The sequence below is a fragment of the Panthera uncia genome, chromosome B4, assembly GCF_023721935.1.
Source record: "Panthera uncia isolate 11264 chromosome B4, Puncia_PCG_1.0, whole genome shotgun sequence".
NCBI classification, from domain to species: domain Eukaryota; kingdom Metazoa; phylum Chordata; class Mammalia; order Carnivora; family Felidae; genus Panthera; species Panthera uncia.
The window spans coordinates 34,951,914-34,972,384 of record NC_064809.1 but is presented as its reverse complement, the minus strand read 5'-3'; the positions used below and the strand labels follow the sequence as shown (position 1 = coordinate 34,972,384).

The 20,471-nt window shown below is 39.8% G+C and overlaps 1 long non-coding RNA gene across 1 annotated transcript; it reads left to right on the top strand.

Moving 5' to 3' along the window:
- Positions 1-2,671: 2,671 nt before the first annotated feature.
- Positions 2,672-8,752, top strand: LOC125920060 (uncharacterized). The gene is made up of 3 exons (XR_007456937.1): positions 2,672-3,333; positions 3,450-3,648; positions 4,277-8,752. It is a non-coding gene; the product is annotated as an uncharacterized LOC125920060 (long non-coding RNA).
- The last annotated feature ends 11,719 nt before the right edge of the window (positions 8,753-20,471 follow it).

Here is a 20,471-nt window from a genome sequence, read left to right as displayed (position 1 = left end):
GCCACTGGCAACGGCAAGCCCAGGCTGGAGGTCTGAATCCTGTACCCCCTCCCCAAGAGCTGTTTTCTTCTTCTGTGAGCCTTGGAGCTGCACGCGCAATAGGGTGTATCTCTTGGATGTGTTCGACGTCTTGGCATGTATTTTCTTTGACGCTCAGTGATCAAATCTATAATAATAAGCCTCAAGCCTCAAGCATTAATAACTGAGGAGAAACAGAACTGTGATTTCTGTAGGCGCTAACACCTACAGCTTCTCAAAGCGTGGTTCTCAAACCCCCTGGTAGTTCCTGAGACCCTTTCAGTAATCGGCCAGGTCGGAGCCATTTTCATGGCAATACTAATATATATTTGCCTCTTTCACTGTGCTGACATTTGCACCAATGGTGCAAAAACCATGGCGGTAAAAGTGCAGGTGTCTTAGGAAGAATCAAGGCGGCGGTACCACACTGTAAAAGCCAGTGTCACTTAAGAGTGTTCTCAATAAAGCAGTAAAAACTATTGACTTTATTAGAGTCTAACTCTTTGGTTCACTTTTTAAATTCTGTGTGAAAAAATAAGAAAGAAGTATGTTCAAAGCACATGTGCTGAATATGAGAGTACTGTATATTTGTCTCCATGAAAACACTTCTGTGCTTGAGTTAAAAGCCGAGTTAGTATATTTTTATTTTTATTTTCATAGAACACTATTTTTACTTGAAAGAAAGATGGGCAAACTATGGTTATTCAGACATATTTGATAGACATTTTTTCAAAAATAAATAACATGCATCTGTCACTTTCAGGAAAACAAGGACAATTATTGTTGCCAATGATAATTTTTGAGCTTTCAAGCAAGAAATCGAAGTTTAGAAAACATATATCTACTACCACAAGTTGGACAGCTTCTCAGTACTTGAGGTCTTTTCTGATGAGATCAGTAGGCATTTACAAAGTCTGTGATAAGGATTTGGTCTTTAAACCTTGAGAGAAGATGAACATTCGTCAGTTTGATTATGTATAACTGGATGTACCTTTTTGTTAAAATCTTTTAGTAAATGTTTAACATTTCTTTTATAAAGGAATTTGCCTTTGTATCTTGAGGCCAGTGGGCAAAGTCTACCTTTCCCAATATTTTAGGGAACACAGATACACCCTAGTTGTCTCCCTAGCAGTTGGTCCAATGCCTTGTGAATAGAAACTTAGTAAATGCTCACTCTATTGAACTAAACCATGAGATGCTTAAATTTACTTATTAAATGTCTTTTTTTTTTTCTTTTAAGAGCTCTTGACTTATAAAATACTGGAATCTGAGTTGGGATAAAAGAACCAAATATATCAAGTCCTGATCTTTCAGAGTTTACATTCTGAGGGAGATTGAAAAATTGAATCTTAAAAAAAAAAAACTTTACATAGTGTAAGAAAAAAAGAAAAAGAAAAGGGGAAAAACCTTGAGGATTAGAAATAACACTCAAAAAAGATAATGTCGCAATGACTTCAGCATTGCCATATTGTTCATCTCCTGGCCCACAGAACTTTGTTCTGTTTTTTAAGATTGCTTTTCTCAGGGCGCCTGGGTAGCTCAGTTGATTCAGTGTCTGACTTCTGCTCAGGTCATGATCTCACAGTTATGAGTTTGAGCCCCATATCAAGCTCTCTGCTTTCATCGTGGAGCCCACTTCAGATCCTCTATCCCTGTCTCTCTCTGCCCCTCCCCCGCTCATCCTCTCTCAAAACTGAATAAACATTTAAATAAATAAAATTATTTTTCTCCAAACTCTTTAAGCTCTAGCCTTCTAGGATAAAGACAGACTTCTACCTAATTTCTATTTGAATAACCTGTGTAAAACAGGTCATTGCTTATCCAAATATACTAAATTGCAGGCTCTATGTTAGTAAAAAGACCATTTACAATAGGCGAATTCTTTTTTAATCCCTATCACTTCAACTTCCATTGGCTTCCAAACTGCTGGCATACTTCCACTGTGTTTCCAGAAGCCTCATTATGATACCTTGAACATCTATTGGTAACTTTGGGGTTTCATGATTATTTTATAACTGTCATTATGAGATAAAACATGTGCTAATACTTGGTATTTAAATTTGTACACCACAATTTAAGACAAGTTTGTAGTATGATAAATAATGTCCAGGTCTGTGATTTTTATACCATTGCAATGACTAAGATAGAATTCACCACCTAATCCATAAAGGTAATTTCAGGAACAGAATATGTTTAACTTGTTTGAAAATAGGGATATAACTGAAAAACGTTTGGTTTTGTAGCTATGTATGAATACTTGTAAACAAATATAAATTGACTTTTTAGGGCATAATAATCTAGAGACAGAAATACACAGTCTACTTTATTAGTACTCTTTTCTTTATTGTGTAAATAACCTCTAAGTTTTGCATTTGTCCTAGTGTAGAATGTGTTGGAATGGAGGGGAAAGAGGAGTTTGCAGGATACTCCCTAAGAGTTTGTGATTCTAAAATGATTTAAACAAATTCTAATGTTCTGCTTGTGCTGCCTGTACAAACCATCCTTTTTGCTAGGAATTTTGTACTAAATGATGATAGAAGTAAAGAATTAATGAATGCCCTCTTTCTCCTAGTGGAGGGAATGGTTTGAAGCTGTGTTATCAGTTGTTTTCAGCGCAAGGTTCCTTTCTTTTTCAGGCAGCAGTTCCAACAGGCACCCTTTGGAAAGGGAAATTAACCTCTTTTTATCAGTCACCTTCAGCAAGTGACCTCACCTGTAACTTAGGGATCCTAAATAACATCCACCCTACCAATTTTATAGAGTAAATGAGATCAAGTTAGAAAGAGTACTTGAAAAAGATTTGCAATCTATAAAATGTTCTGCAAATGAAAAAAGCTATTATGATTATGATTATTATAACTGTACTATCATTAGTATTATTTTCTTCATTGCTATTACTATTTATAATAGAAACCCAGAAGGATCCTTCTTGTCCAATTACCTGGTCAATGCTCAGTTCATCTCAACAAAGTTTTGTGTGACAAGGAGCTCATTAATTCCACAGACAATTCAGTCCTAGGATTTTTACAAGATAGAGAATCTGAGCTAAAACATACTTATCAGAAACTTCACAAAAAGAGGAAGAAATAATATAGGAGATATAGGTATGTGTTCCATGAGATTCCAAAGCAGTTAAGATGTGAAACAGCCATCAGAAGGCCTTGGAACAGAAGAGAAGGGGCAGATGTGGGGAAGGAAGGGACTTGTTGGGTGAACCTTTGCTTGAGCCTGTAAAAAAGATCAGAATTTCTCCATTCTGGGCCCAGCCACTGACAGGATTAAGCCTCTGTTAACCTGACCTGGAGTGGACATGGGGTAATTGGAGCTCTTTGGTGTGGGGAGACCACGCATGCACATTCTCTTCTAATCTCACTTTGCCTTGAGTCTGTCTGCCAGTCCTACTAAACCTATTCATTTTGTCTCATTGTCAGGGGTCAGGCTTAGTGGGCTTAGAGGACCTCTATAATAACAACATATTCAGCTACTTCTCAATGCTCAGAACATACTAAAACATGAGGAAGTGCCTTGAATTCCACACAAAGAGATTATAGGCTTAAAATGCAAAAACCACTGTGATAACTTATGTCCATGAGTCTCAACACCTGATTGCTAAGAAGGCTTCAGGAAAGGGTGAGTTGAGAGGGCAAAAGACAAATCTCCCTGTTTTGAGAGTGCGTGGTGGAAGGGACCATAGAAGTTGCATAGACCCTCTGCTGTGTCTCTGCAAACACAGGCTGCTCTGTGTTACGTGATTCAGGAAATTGTTATTGAATGTGGCCAATTTCATATAAAGCAGTTTGTACTGGGACAGAGTGGGGATGTGGGGGATTCCTAGTGGACTGTCCATTAGGACAAGGATAGTAAACTGAGTTACCTCTCAAATTACCTAGGTGTGTGTGGTGCTAGCTGGTTCACCATAGTGGTACCAATCCCATAGAGGAATGGCTTTAGAATTATTTGACTTGGGTGGAGTCCACAGTTCTAGGCAAGTCACTTAACTTCTCCGTGGAATATGGTGATTGAATTAGAAGAATTCTTCCCCCTCTAGATAGCATGACTGTCTGTTGAACCACCTCCATTCAACAAACCTGTAGATGATCCCAGAAACGATAATGAACAATCTGTTTAGTGCACAGTGAAATTAGGTCAAGATAGCAGCCCATTAAGGACTTAGTAATGTTACATCAAAACTGAGGGCTGAATGTTTTAATCAAGAAAGAGAAAGGTGTCTTCATTCATTGTGCTCTCTTGTTCTCAGATGGAAGCAGTCATTGTTCAGAGGAATGAATGTTTATCCTTGCCACCCGTTAGGTCGCCTGCTGCCAGGAGTGATCAGCTCTCTCTGCAGATTTTTAATTCAGGTGAAATACAGATTTCAAGTTACCTTGATGATTTACATGGCAGCCTATAGGAAGCAGTCAGAAAAAGTGTCAGGGACTCCTGGCTGGAATACATTCAAAGAGTTTTCTAATTACTTATTATTGATGCAACCCTACCATGTCAGCTCTTCACTTTGTGATTGATTTTTTTCTTTTTAAACTAATGTATGAATCCCCAAAGGAAAAATGAACAGCAAAATATTGTGCTGAACTAAACTTACGTCCAAGGAAAGAGGCTTTGGAAAAACAATTGGCTTGGTCAGAAGCTAGGACCCTAAAAAATGGGCTAGAGGCCTGAGGGGGAGGTACAGAATCTGCTGATAAAATGCTGATATTTCAAAACATTTCCCAGGCTGGACCCTTAAGCGTATCGTATGTAGTCTCTATTGAGTTGACAAACTACAGCCCACAGGCCAAATCTGGCCCTCTGTTTCCTAAATAAAGTTTTATTTGGGGCACAGTCATGTTCAATGTATTGTCTGTGGTTGTTCTCACCCTGGAACAAAGGAATTGAACGGCTACAACAAAAACCAGATGACCTGCAAAGCCTAAAATATTTACTATTGTTTCCTTTGCAGAAAAAGTTTCCTGACTCCTGGTATATTTGTTTTTTTGAAATGATTTTTTTTTAAAGTTTATTTATTTTGGGGCAGAGAGAGAACCCCAAGCACGTTCTGTGCTGATAGCATGGAGCCCAATGTGGGACTCAAACCCACCAACTATGAAATCATGACCAGGGCTGAAACCCAAAGACAGATGCTTAACCGTCTGAGCCATCCAAGCACCCTTCCCAATAAGTAACTTACATCAGTAGGCACCCAGTTTGTGCACATTGTAAGCACATAATAAATTAGAAAGGGCGACAAAGTTTGAAGCCTAGTTTTTATTCTCAAGGAACTTAAAATCTAGTTGAGGAGATGAAGATAAGCATACATGGAAAAATGGTGAAAAATAAAACATAATATATAATCAAGGGTTAAATTTAATGTGTGGACAAGCACCAGACTTTAGAGAAAGGGAAGGAGGGTGTGTGAGTCCTCTAGTAGTTGGAGCAAGCAGTATTTAATATAATAAAGTTCCAGGATACCATAAGAGCTTGAATGCTCCCTTGAGGTCCACTGTAATTGGGTTTGACCTGTATTTCTACTCTAGTGTCATTTAAATCACTGATATTTTTGGTCCTGTGCTTAGGGGATACCTTAATGACCAGAAGTATTTCTGAGTAACTTTAACTGATTGATTTTTCTGGGATTTGGGATTCCTTCAATATCCCTAAACTACAGAGAATTTAATTCAGTCATAGTGGCATAATGTCTTTCTTTTTGGAAAAAATATAGTGTAATGATTAAGAACATGAGCTTTAGAGTCAAAGAGACCCAGGTCTAAATCTTGGCCTCATCTTCTCCTAGCTATATAACCTTGGGGGTTCTGTTAAACTCTGGACCTCAGTTTCTTCATCTACAAATTAAGAACAATAATAATGCCTACCTCTTCAGGCTGTCATGAGAACTAAATCATATAATGCATGCGAAGTGCTTAGAATATAAAGCGCTTGGTACAAAGATGGGGCTTGATCAATGTTTAGTCATTGGCCATTACTTTCTTAAAATTTTTTTGACATTTATTTACTTTTTGAGAGACAGAGAAAGCATGAGTTGGGGAGGGGTAGAGAGAAAAGGAGACACAGAATCCAAAGCAGGCTCCAGGCTCCGAGCTGTCAGCACAGAGCCTGACGCGAGTCTCGAACTCACAAACCGTGAGATCATGACCCAAGCCGAAGTCGGACCGACTGAGCCACCCAGGTGCCCCTTCTCCCCCTTTTTAGTTTGTTGATGGTTGTGATTCTTAATTTTTATCATTGTCGCCATTGCCAGTCTCCTAATTTATTTCCATAATGTCCTTGGGAACTTGGGGACAGGGAGCACTATATAAAAAATGCAAATACAGATCTACACTTTGATGTACTGGCAGGAACCTGGAGCTCTTTCAGGCTCTATATTGACTGTCTTTGGAGGAGAGGTAAGTTGACAGTTGTACTAGCCTTGTGGATTGAGGATCAGCATCTATAGGTTTTCACCTATTTCTGTGATGATAGGAGAAATCATGTAGAAACAAGACCAGTTTTTCTTGTCTGTAATGGGGGGTAATAACACTTATTTTTGTAACTGTTCTGAGTATTCCTGAAAGAGCTCTTTGAAACACTTTAAGTATTTTGATGTAGTCATAAAATATAAGGCTTTAAAATCAGGATTTGAGTGTCCAAAGAAGGCTCTCCTTCCTCTGTGGATAAAAACAATGATAGCATTGCTTTTTGTTTCCCTTGAGGTAATTTGAAGATTAAAGGACAGGGTGTTTTCTACATTGCCTGTTGGTAATAAACGGCCTTCTGCAGGGCTTTGACCTTCACTGCTGTTTTGGAGACTCCTAGGAGCAGTGGCCATGACTCTAGCCAGCCTCACTCATTTTATTACAGGGTTGTTCCTCTGAGGGCCTTTAATGTTAATACATTTTCAAAGAACAGCAAACACTGAATCCATTGTTTGGTTTTAGTTGCTTTTGTTAAGAATTATATGGGCTTTATAAGAAAATGAGAAAATGTCAGGAAAACAAGCATGTTTATTTAACCCAAATAAACCATGATTAGTCTAAACAGGGAAAATTATTGTAATAAGTAGGGCAGCTTCTGTCTCTCTCCTTCCCTGTGAAGTAGATAGGAAGTATTGGTGTATTCATTTGTCAGATATCCTTTACATTTAATCATTTATTCACTCAGTGAACATTTGGTAAGCTCTTATGATGGAACTGGCACCGGACTGGGAGCTGAGAATACTACAGTGAGCAAGACAGGCATGCCATGCCCTCCTAGAGTTTAGTCTAATTGGGAAGATGGACACATAAACAGCTAATGACAATCAAGTGGTCGGTGCTATGTAAAAGGTTTGGGATGCCATGGGAGCACATGCTGGAGGCTCAAGAAAGGCTTCAGTTTCTTTAAATGAATTGCCAAGTATAACAAAATGAAGGTGTTGTATATCTTCTCTTTAGGCTCAGACCAGGGTGGAGTGGCCCTAAGATTGAGAGACTGGGCCCTGGTCATTCTTACACTATGAGTTTTCTTGGGTGGTTTGAGCTTTTTGGTCTTAGAGAAGTCCTAGAGACTTGTCTGAGTGGGGCCGTAGGCATCATCCTAAAGCCACCTTGATACCCTCTGGTCCTGGAGGACAGCCGACTAACTAAGACCCTCCCAAAGGCAATCCTTTCCTCCTTAGGGACTACCAAGTCTTAGTCCAGGTATTCATCTGTATGAATAGTATGTACTCGAACTACCAACAGTTTTCACCTGATCAGCCCTCCCTTATTCTCCTTGGGATCTCCCTTCCCAAGGGGGCAGACTGGATTCTCTACTTCTTCACACTTGTCACCCTGAGGCAGGGCAGAGGAGACCTTTTCAGCTATGAAAGGGCTAGTTTACTAATCAGTAGACTCTTCTGTACTCTGTCCCTTTCCCCAGTGCTAAGTGATCATCTTTAAGTAGGGCTAGCAAGGCATACTCATTGAGTTACATTTATTCCTTCTTATTCTTCCTAGGGAGCTATACAGCTTTTGTTCCTTCACTGCATTTCATGAAGTAAGCTATAGTGTTGGCTTGTCATAGCCCCAATTTCCCTTCAATGGGGCTAAAAACTCCAAGAGAAGGCTGACTAGGAGTCCACATATGGAGATATCAGGAGCCTCCTCTTTGCTCATACCTGAGGTTAAGGATAGACGAGGGACAGGGATAATTCCTAGGCATTCAAACTTGAATTGTCACCAAGATAAGTAGTTTTAGCCTCTTCTTTGTGTAGAAGAAAGCTAAGCTAGAGGAATGGCTTTTGTGAGGTTACATCAGTTTAATTTTTTTTTTAACGTTTATTCATTTCTGAGAGACAGAGAGGGAGGAAGACACAGAATTCAAAGCAGGCTCCAGGCTCTGACCTTTCAGCACAGAGCCCAATGGGGGGCTGGAGCTCATGGACTGCAGGATCATGACCTGAGCTGAAGTTGGATGCTTAACTGACTGAGCCACCCAGATGCCCCAAGGTTACATCACTTTAGAGAGAGCCTAGAGAAGAAGTTCTCAAGCCTTGGTGGAAGGCATTTAAAAAGAAGTACCAATGGCCAGGGCTCACCCAGACTAGTTCATCAAACTCTCAGATTGGGCCTTGGTAAATCTCCTTAAAGTAAGTCTAACTGCAGCCAGGTTGGAAAGTCCCTGGACAGCATGGCCAAAGACATGGCAGCCTGTGTGCCAAAGACAAGCTTCCTAGGTTTGAATGCAGCATGGCCAAAGACATGGCAGCCTGTGTGCCAAAGACATGGCAGCCTGTGTGCCAAAGACAAGCTTCCTAGGTTTGAATGTGGCTCAGCTATGTCAACCTCAGTTTTCTTTCTATAAAATGAAGTTTCTAATGAATCCTACTTTGTAGCATTGTTGCTGAGAATTAAATGAGAAAGTACAAGTAAAGCACCTGAAAGGTATCAAGTGCCTTTAAATAAAATGGCAATGATAGAACAGGATTAGACTGTGGGTCTACTGATTTCCAGACAATGCTCTTTCCACCTTTATTAAGGCCTATGGGATCAATTCAGTGGCAATTGGGCTGCTTCATCCTTTAAAATGATTCACTGTATTAAAAAATGACATGAAGGGGCACCTGGGTGGCTCAGTTAAGCACCCGACTTGGGCTCAGGTCATGATCTTGCAGCTCGTGAGTTCAAGCCCCCCGTTGGGATCTGTGCTGACAGGTTCTTCGGAGCCTGCTTCAGATTCTGTGTCTCCCTCGCTTTCTGCCCCTCCCCCACTCATTCTCTCTCTCTCTCTCTCTCTCTCTCTCTCTCTCAAGAATAAATAAACATTAAAAAAATAAAAAAATAAAATATAAATAAAAAATGACATGAATGGCCTGGTTTCTTAAATAGGGAAGAGTATTCCTTATTTTAAGCTTCTTTTTCTTTAATATTTGTCTATTTATTTATTTATTTATTTATTTTCTTAACATGAGTAATATTTTTATTGGAAAAAAACTGTTTCCCAAAACATACAGTTAATGCAATGAATGGCATTGTTTTGTATTTTTTTGCAAATCTCTTTAATATCTGGTTTAGCAAAAGAAAGCTACATTGTCACGTGGGCTCTGCATTCAGTTTGTTGTGATACATCAGTTTGGTTAAAGGACATGAAAAGAATCAAAATGTTGCCTACAATCTTTTTGATAATATACCAAAAACTGACAAGGGGTAGTTCCTTAAAGTTAGTTGCAAAATGGAATCTGAAACCATATTAATTAACTTCTCATAATCTGTTACATTATAATTCAATGCCTTGCACTTTGCAAGAATCTTTTACCTATGAATGATTTTGTAATATCATGTACGGATTACCTAAATCAATATTGGTTAACTGTTTTTATGCTGGTCTCTCAAATACTGATATAGTTCATGACACGATATCAAAAAGTTTCATTTGCTAATATCATCATTAATCTCATGAGAAAAATTTTTAAGTTATTAGGATGCTATTAAGCTCATAGTGACATATACAAATTTTTCAAAATCCTAGCTTTCACTTAAAAGCTTAAATTTCGTGGATAGCAACAAATGCCATCAGCCATTTGTCTTACAGTGACATACTCATTTCTTTTTTTTATGTTTTTTTTAATTGAATTGTTAACTTTTCAGAGTAGTTTTAGGACCACAATAAAATAAAGGGGAAGGTACAAAGATTTTCCATATACTCCCTCCCCACGCACACACACATGCACACACACACAGACACACAGCCTCCCATTGTCAACATCCCTCATCAGAGTGGTACCCAAAGTTCATAGTCTACACTGTGGTTCACTTTTGGTGTTGTACATTCTATGAGTTTGGAAAAAAGTATAATGGCAGTCATCCATCATTATGGTATCATATAGGGTACTTTAACTGTCCTTAAAAAGCCTCTATGTGTGGCCTATTTATTCTTTCCCTACTGACCCCTGGGAACCACTGATTTAATAGTTTTTGAGGAATTTTGAATCTACTATGTTCATTAGAGATATTGATCTGTACTTTTCTTATACTGTCTTTGGTTTTGGTATTTCGGTAATGCTGGCCTCATTGAATGAGTTAGGAAATATTTCCTCTGCTCCCACCCTCTGAAAGAAAGTGTAGAGAATTGATTTAATTTCTTCTTTAAATGTTTGGTAGATTTTGCCAGGGACACATCTGGACCTGGTGCTTTCTGTTTGGGGAGGTTATTAGTTACTGATTTTATTTCTTTAATAGATATTCAAATTGCCTACTTCTTGTATAAGTTTTGGGATATTGTGTCTTTGAAGGAATTGGTTCATTTCAACTAGGTTACTAAATTTATGGTCATAGCATTGCTTATAATTTATTATCTTGTTAATGTACTTGGGATATACAGTGAGGTTCTCTCTTTCATTTCTTTGTTTTTAATATATGAAATTTATTGTCAAATTGGTTTCCATACAACACCCAGTGCTCATCGCAAAAGATGCCCTCTTCAATGCCCATCGCCTACCCTCCCCTCCCTCCCACCCTCCATCAACCCTCAGTTTGTTCTCAGTTTTTAAGAGTCTCTTATGCTTTGGCTCTCTCCCACTCTAACCTCTTTTTTTTTTTCCTTCCCCTCCTCCATGGGTTTCTGTTAAGTTTCTCAGGATCCACATAAGAGTGAAAACATATGGTATCTGTCTTTCTCTGTATGGCTTATTTCACTTAGCATCACAGTCTCCAGTTCCATCCACGTTGCTACAAAGGGCCATATTTCGTTCTTTCTCATTGCCATGTAGTACTCCATTGTGTATATAAACCACAATTTCTTTATCCATTCATCAGTTGATGGACATTTAGGCTCTTTCCACAATTTGGCTATTGTTGAGAGTGCTGCTATAAACATTGGGGTACAAGTGCCCCCATGCATCAGTACTCCTGTATCCCTTGGGTAAATTCCTAGCAGTGCTATTGCTGGGTCATAGGGTAGGTCTATTTTTAATTTTTTGAGGAACCTCCACACTGTTTTCCAGAGTGGCTATACCAGTTTGCATTCCCACCAACAGTGCAAGAGGGTTCCCGTTTCTCCACATCCTCTCCAGCATCTATAGTCTCCTGATTTGTTCATTTTGGCCACTCTGACTGGCGTGAGGTGATATCTGAGTGTGGTTTTGATTTGTATTTCCCTGATGAAGAGCGATGTTGAGCATCTTTTCATGTGCCTGTTGGCCATCTGGATGTCTTCTTTAGAGAAGTGTCTATTCATGTTTTCTGCCCATTTCTTCACTGGGTTATTTGTTTTTTGGGTGTGGAGTTTGATGAGCTCTTTATAGATTTTGGATACTAGCCCTTTGTCCGATATGTCATTTTCAAATATCTTTTCCCATTCCGTTGGTTGCCTTTTAGTTTTGTTGATTGTTTCCTTCGCTGTGCAGAAGCTTTTTATCTTCATGAGGTTGTCTATTTATTTTTGAGAGAGAGAGAGAGAGCAAATGAGCAGGGGAGGGGCAGAGAGAGAGGGAAAAAGAATCCCAAACAGGCTCTAGCTTGGAAAGAACTTGATCCCATGAACTGTGAGATCATGACCTGAGCTGAAATCAAGAGCTGGATGCTTAACCAACTGAGCCACCCAAGTACACCTTATTTTAAGCTTTTTACATTTCATTCTGTTTAGTGTCTCTTGCTTGCTATAATTTATTGATTTATTTGTTCATTCATTTGTTCTTTGATTTGACAAACGTTTGTTGTGTTCTTATTTGGTTGCCGAATACTATCTAAATATTGTCAATATGACAAAAAATTAAAAACAGATCCTGCTTTCCAGCAGTTTAGAGTTTGATGGAGGAGATACACTAAAGCAAATTACTGTACACTGTATTTACTATGTCAATAGATTTATAAAAATAAATAAGTAAAAGTTCTTTTTTTTAAGTTTACTTATTTATTTTGAGAGAGAATACATTCAAGTGTGCACATGGGGGAGGAGCAGAGGGAGAGGGAGAGAGAGAATCCCAAGCAGGCTCCACACCCAGCACAGAGTTGTACATGAGGCTTGATCTCATGACTGTGAGATCATGATCTGAGCTGAAATCAAGAGTCAGATGCTTCACCAACTGAGCCACCCAGGCACCCCAAATAAGTAAAAGTTCTAAGAACAGTTTCTAGTCCTCTAGGCAATCTGGGTGACCAAAATACTATTATAGTTTTGGTATTATTTAAGGTGCCAGATGCTAGCTTCAGCCCAAGACATTCTGACTTAATTGATAGGGGTGTGACCTGGGCATCAGGATTTTTAAAAGCTCCCAGATGATTTTAATGTATATTAAAGTTTGGGAATCACTGATGTATGAGCTTCCTGCTCATCAAGGATACAACTGTAGGTAGACTGGAGCTAGATGCTTAGGAGGCTTCTGGATGTGGCTTGGACTTTGGGACTAGAGATTATTCTCTAGTCAACAGGCTGAAGTTTAAGAGAGAAGTGACATCTGATTTCCAGAATGATACTTCTGGCTGCAATGTAGAAAATAGATAGGTCTGGAGACAGGGTAACCCATTAGGAGAAAAAGATGACACTGAAGGCCTAAACTGGACTAGTATGGTCAGAGAGTGATGGTATCAAAACCCTGGGCACACCGGGGAAAAGAAAAGGAGTCAGGGCAATGGAAATGTTTTGCTTTTGCTGGTTTTCAGCTTTGAAATTGAACTGCCATCTTGGTAAACATCTAAAGAATTCAGTTGCTACTTCATAGGTTGGTCTTTAAATGAAGGCTGCTCCTTCAAGAACTCTCAAGCATTTATGGATTTCAGAATCATACAGAGATAAGTTTTCACCCTTAAAAAAAAAAGGATACAGATTTTTTAATTATCCAGTTAATTTTGGCAAAATAGATAATTACACTCCCAAATAGACTTTTTGGAGGGAGAGGAGAGGAGTGGTCTGGTTACTTACATTGATCCAATTACTTGGATAATTGCCAAATATCCACTTATGTGATGTGAAGATTTTTTTTTTTTGGCCTTATCCAATGCTGCTTATAATCAAAACGTATTTTTACTGTTGTTGGGTCTGTGGAGCTAATGTGACTCTGGTGGTGAGATGATTGGGTTCATTTGCCTTGTGCTGTATCACATTTCTTTGCCAGTTGAGTCTAATGCCAGACTCATCATTCTCAGGAAGGAGGTAGAAGAAAGCAAGAAGAGCTGGCTGGAGGCTTGCATCTTGGCTGGAAGGCATAGCACAACAAATCAGAAAGAACTTTGGTTGCCTTCTAAACTGACACAACACAGTATTAATGTCTCAACCAAAGTGAGGTTCTGAATATTTGTTAGAGACTTCTAAAGTATAAAAAGTCATTCTGTGCTCAAGAGTCATACAAAATCAAGCCACTGGCCAGAGTTTGCAGACCCTTGGTCTAAACAGTGAACAAAACAACACATCAAGGGCCGATATGTAGCATTTGCTGATTTCTCTGCTATAGATATTCCCACTAAGACTTGATTTCACATAGCAACACAAACGTCAAATATGGAGTAGGAAAGAAATGCTCAGTAGCCTATGGTTTTCCACCATACAAATTCAACAGACCTAAGTAAGTCCAAGAACAAAGATAATGGCAAAATGTAGTAACGCAGTTAGGAAGTGATAAGATTTTGACTGTTTCTTCCCTTTGTTTTTGATGTAACTTATTTAAGTGTAAGCTTACATATTTGATACCTGCTATGTTTAACAATTGGTTCACAAAACTTCTGAAAATTTAACAATCTTCTCTCATCAGCTGGTGCAAGCTGCTCCTGTGCACCACTCATAGCTGTGATAGGCAGAATGGAAGGGAAGGTGGAATGCTGAGAAATAACTGGGGTAAAAGTGAAGGAGTGTGGAAAGACGAAATTCAAGGGTGTGGACAAACTCTTCATCCATCAACTGAGATATAGCCACGCTTGGGCATTGCACAAGACAGTAGCTGATTTTACAGAGCTAATCTGGTCTCTCTCTATCTTAACAAGCATGACTCAACTAATTTGAGAAGAAAATCAGTTCAGTTTGACCAATACCCGGTAGGGACAGAGAACTTGACTTAATACAGGGCACATCTGATTTTAAAAACAAGTACTCAAATTTCCATGTGAATAAAACTATAATGGTAAAACAAAAGATGGAGCTTTTCCCTTATCATCATGCTGGGTTTTCTTTCCCAATCCAGCTCTCTTACAAACATGCAAATAAACTGAAACCAGCTAAAGCATCAGTCCCAAGTCCCTAATTAAAAAAAAAAAATTAACCCTCCTTTAAACATTGTCTGATGAGGGGGTAAAATTTATCACTCTCCACTGAGAGATGGGATTCCCGATTTCTGTGGAGGCTATTGGAGGGAAAAAGGTAGAAGTCAAACTGGGTGGCTCCCTGAGTTGTTACTTGGGCTCTAAGCTGCATGAGTCTTTAACTGCCCCAGAATAGTGCAGAATGGATGGTTTGGTAGGGAGGAAGGAGGAAGGGGAAAAGCAGAGGTTGAGATGCTTAAGGATGGGGAGTAGAATCCAGATGGCCTCTAATGGAACATGTTATTTTTGTGACAGAGTACTATTAACTATAGCGCTGTTTGATTTGCTCACAGACTGATTCAGTTTTCAGTGCCCATAATATGTTAAATATTACTTAATATGAAGTACATAACTGCACATATTTAATATTTACTACCTAATGGTATCCTTAAAATATCAATGATAGATGGTTTTATGTTTCTGTTGATTTCTCATGTTCCTTAACTTTGTGTAGGGAGAAACCATTTGTTAAATTTCTTATGTTTCTTACTATTCAGGATTGTGGCATGAACATGGTGGGCAATCTTTAAAATAGGGTTAAAGACAAACATTAAAGGTATATGATTCTTTCAGAGATCTTCTCTCTCTCTCTCTCTCACACACACACACACACACACACACACACACACACACTTCTCTTGGAAGCTGAAGGAAAGGCAGGAACAGAATCCTATCAGCAAAAGCCCTTTAATGGACATCAATAAAAATAATTGCAAACTTTCACTGAGGAATCTCTGTATGCCAGATACCATGCTAAGCATTTACATGCATTACATCATTTAAATTTTAGAATAACTCTGTGAGATGGGTACTAATATTATCCAGACTTTTTAGATAAATTAACACGGATCAGGAATATTAAATAAGTTGCTCAGAGTCACTCACAGTAGTTGGGAGAGCTGGATGGGGTGCCTAGGACCATTTGTTCTCCAAATCTGTGCTCTGCACTTTTACTTCCTGGTACCTTCCTTCCCAAATCATTAATCAGGATAGGTTTCCTGAAGTCGATTTACATGGAGTTAACTTCAGAATGAAAGAATAAAAATAGAAGGCACTGGGGGATGGGAGAAGGTAGACTCCTTAAGACAGATACAGTAGAAAAGAAGGAGAAAAATTCTAGATGCTGTAAGCTTCCCGAGTCTATAAGTACACTTGGCTGGAATGAAATGGTTGAAGGGGAAAGAAGGGAAGACAGAAGGGCTGATTTGGTGGAAGGCCATGGAGGGAATAAAATTAGACATTGTAGTTACAGAATAGAAACTCTGAAACTACACTGAATCTACAGCATCTCAGGAATGGAAGAGAACTTGAATGCCATCTGCCTAATACATAAATTTGCTCTGCGTCTTGACAAGATGGTTGTTAAGCCTCCTTGAATGCCCTTGAAGATGGAGAACTCATTAGGCAGTGTCAACAGATGGTGTATTAGAAAGTTTTTCCTTGTGTGAAACCTATATATGCCAACCAGTAACTTCTCCTCAGTGGCCAGGAACTGACTTTTTAGTGCCATATACAACAAGTCTCAGAATAGTTCCTAGGGTAAATACAGAAATATCCACACATTGACTATTTTTTCCCAGTAGTAAAATTATTCCTAGATATGGAGTTCACAAATATTCCCTAATGACTGATTATCATTCAGAACACTTCTCAATCAACTGACATCCTCCTAGGTAATAATAATAATAGTAATAGTTGATAATAGTTGAGTGGGTGTTTATATGTCAGGAGCTTTATATGTGTCATTTCCTAGGTGATTATTTCTGTCTTATAGCTGAGGAAGCTGAGGCTCAGAGAGCTTAAATAACTTGCTCAGGGTCACCCAGCTTATAGACAGAGGAGTTGGGGTTTGCATACAGACAGCTTGGATACAGAACTAGAATACCCAATAAATAAACCAATCTGCCTGGTATAAAAAGAGAATGTTATGGGGGCACCTGGGTGGCGCAGTCGGTTAAGAGTCTGACTTCAGCTCAGGTCACGATCTCGCGGTCCGTGAGTTCCAGCCCCGCGTCAGGCTCTGGGCTGATGGCTCAGAGCCTGGAGCCTGCTTCCGATTCTGTGTCTCCTTCTCTCTCTGCCCCTCCCCCCTTCATGCTCTGTCTCTCTCTGTCTCAAAAATAAATAAACGTTAAAAAAAAAAGTATTATATATATATGTATAAAAAAAGAGAGAATGTTACGGAAGGTAGAATCTATCCAGGGATATGTAACTTGCACAGTCCCACTTAGAAGGGCTCTGAGCTTGGTTTAATGCTCTGCTGTCCTTGTCTTAAAATTTCTAATGTATTGGGAACAGGGAGCCCTGCATTATCATTTTATAGTGAGCCCTGAAAATTAACTGGTTCTGGGCCTACCAATGAAAAAATCAAGCTAACAAAGAAACTACCTTTTTTTGGCAGTGTGGTGCATCTAGTGTCCTGTAGTTGTGAAAGTTAATATGTTTTGGAATGACCTGTAGAACCCACTCCCCATTCTGTGGCTCCTGATTCACTGCCCTGGAAAGCCCCAGAGGGCAGCTGCAGTGGTCTGGGCACAGGACGTGTGGATGGCTTCTTTCCTTGTATCTTCAATGCTGTGCACGGAGGATGGGCCGAGTTCTGGCAAGGATGCTTTTACATTTTTGGTTTTGTTACTTTCTACTCCTTTGACATCGTGTTTTCTGTCAGATGAAATTTATGGGCACATTATAATAGTTGACAGGAACAACAAGCCTCCAGGATTTCCCCGGGAGAGACTTCCACCTGCTGAGTGAGAGCTTCCTCCTTTTGGCTAACATGGGAGCTCTTGGCTCTCCTCATTACTTCCGCAGACTGCTGTAAATGCCAGGAAGGTGGACATCACAAGAGTCGACAGAGGTGAGATCTGGAGCTGCAGCAGGATCTTTCAGTAACTGTTCCAGGAAAAGTCAGCTGGAAGAGGTCATGTCAGCGCTCCTTGAATATCTCCCTTCATTTGTCTTAGCATATCCAGTTGAACAAAAATATGCCTGTCTAAGTAAATGTGACTCAGCCTATGGCTGTCAATTAAGAAACAGGACAAACAACATGTAATAACACACATCCTTCCAATACCTTCTTTATAACATCAGTTGCCTGATATGATATTTCACTGCTCATTAGTCTTCCTTTAGACTGTGAATTCTTTCAAAGTGGCAGGAAGGTATTGAGAGCACTGGATTGAGAGTTAGGAGAGCTGGGTTTCCGACTAGTTTTACCTGTCCTAATTAAGTGAGGGGGTTAAGTAAGTAATTGCCAAATCCTGCTTTTCATATCCAGCCCAGGACTTTTATAAGGCTTTGTAATTTGGGAATGGACAGATTTTTAGCTTGAGTTTTCTTCTCTTGGCTCAAAGTACATAGGCTTTTGATCAATGAAGAGGTATTTTCTGATGTCTTTTTATTCACTGCACTGTGAGTACAGCATCAGAGTGATATGTACAGGCAAACAGGCTTATTATTAGAAAATCCCATAGGGGGTTGCTTTCTAGACTTTCCACACTTTCCACTTAGGGCCATGGAGTCTTGGCTCTGTCAGGCAGGATCCACCTGGGCCATATATTTGCATATGACATCCTTAGATGGGATACAGATTTGGCTGCTGTAAAAGAAGCCCAAAATAACAGTGAATTAAATGGAGGCAGACATTTAATTCTCTTTTGAGCAAGCCAGTGCTTCCCAGTGTCAGACACCCAGGTCCCTTCTATCTTGTTAAGTTAACCTCCACACCTAGGCTGTTGCCTTCACATGCATGGCCCAAGATGGCTTCCAGGCATAGTCACTGTACCGGTAACAGGATGAAAGAAGAGGACTGAAAGTAAGCTGCAGCCATCGCATTCCTTCCTAGCCTATCAACCAGAACTCAGTCTGTTGGAAGAGGGGAATGAAATATTTATTCTAGGCAGCCATGTGGGACACTTGCCAATGGATATTGGCAGATAAGTAGCAGTCTCTGACATGTGGTTTTTATCTTAGGATTTGATTAAGATGAACAAAAGTTCTGTTGGGAGCATCTGCACCCTTGACCTGTCAGAAGATCTCTACATACATTTAGTATATGAACTTATATGTGATGGATTATGAAGACTAAAGCAGGTTATGGCATCAACAATCCATCCTCCTCTGAGGAGTTAGTGTAAATCTTCAGGCCGTGTGGCCATGGATACAATCTCTGTACTGGCTCAGTATAGGTCTCCTCAGAATACCCCACAGGGTTCTTGTTTGGACTGTGCTAGAATGTCAACTTCTAGCTCTTGGGTTTCATTTATGGACTTGTCAAAGTGTAGTCTCTGGGCACTGGTTTCTATGGAAGGCAGGCTTAGCTTCCTCCTAATACCCCCAACAAAATGCTGTAGCTTCCAGTTTTTCTAAACTGAATTCTCTGCATCTCTGTGGGATCTCTGTAGGGAAAGGGAGGAGGCCCCTTTTGGAAGGAAAAGTTACTTCCTACTTAGAGTCAGGGTGGAAAAATGATCTCTGGCCATACGGAAACATGTTCTGTAGTTCCGTGTTCCATGCAACACCTGTAAATGCTGATACCAGGCAGTGGTGTCTCAGCAGAGCAGGGGCAGTGTGTGTGATCCCCCCACCCCCAGGCCAACATCTGGTAGGCAAACAACAAGGGACATTGTGGGGTACACAGGGACTCTAGAAGTGAATGTGACAGTATGCTTTTCCCATCCTAGCTCTGTATGCTCTGCACAATGGAGGGGCAGGCATTTTTTTGTTACCCACCAGTTTACTCAAAGCCTCTAAAATCGTTCTTGGATTGCTTTATTTTTAGCCTCCAAACAAGGCTGAGCCTTCCTGCTCTTCTTTTTTCTCTCACATTCCAGCCTCTTGGAGTGTAGTTCTGTATTCTGTATTCTGATTCAAGTTCTCTTTGTCCATTGAAGACTCCAATACCTCTTCTTGGAGAAGCCCTCCCACAAAATGCCAGCCTCTGAATTTTTTTGACACTTGCTGATTTTACCTCATATTTCTTATATTCGTTGACTTGAACTATCATTGATCTATATTGTTAAGTACTTAAACTCACATGTTTTTGTCATCTTTTCTCAGGTTGTAAACACTTGAATCCTTTTGTTCCTGTATTTATCAGTCATTTACTAGGGCCTGCTCTGTGCTAGGTACTGTGCTAAGCACTGGGTATGCAAAGACAAACAATTTCCCTCCTAGCACCTGCCTTAGATAACTGAGGAGGGAGGGCAGTTACTAGAAACAGCAACAGAGCAAATAATTATTCTACTGGTAGACATATGTGTGAATGCTTTGAAAAATAAGAAAATCAATTGCTTGGGAATGTTGGAAAGTCTCATGAAAGAGCTGACATTTTTAATGACCTATCAGATGGAAGAGATGGGAAGTTGCTGACGGAGGGAGACAAGAGTGTTAATGTCTATGTTCCACGGTTTGAGGGAGGTGGGGGTTGGAGGTCTGCATGTGTTTGGGTGGGGAAAGGGGAGATGAGCAGGTGAAAATGCTGAAAAGGTGAGGTGGGCAAGATGGTGAAGTACTTATAGGCTCTGCTAAAGTTTTTGGGTGATCTTGTAGTGAATGCGGACCTGAAAACTCTTAAGGAGGGGCATGGTGTGATCACATCTGTATATTAGAATGATGATGTTGACTTCAGTGTGAAAAATAGATTGATTGGGGTAGGGAGTAAGACCAGAGACAGGTGGATCAGTTTGATACACATTCCTGCTGGAAGATGGCACT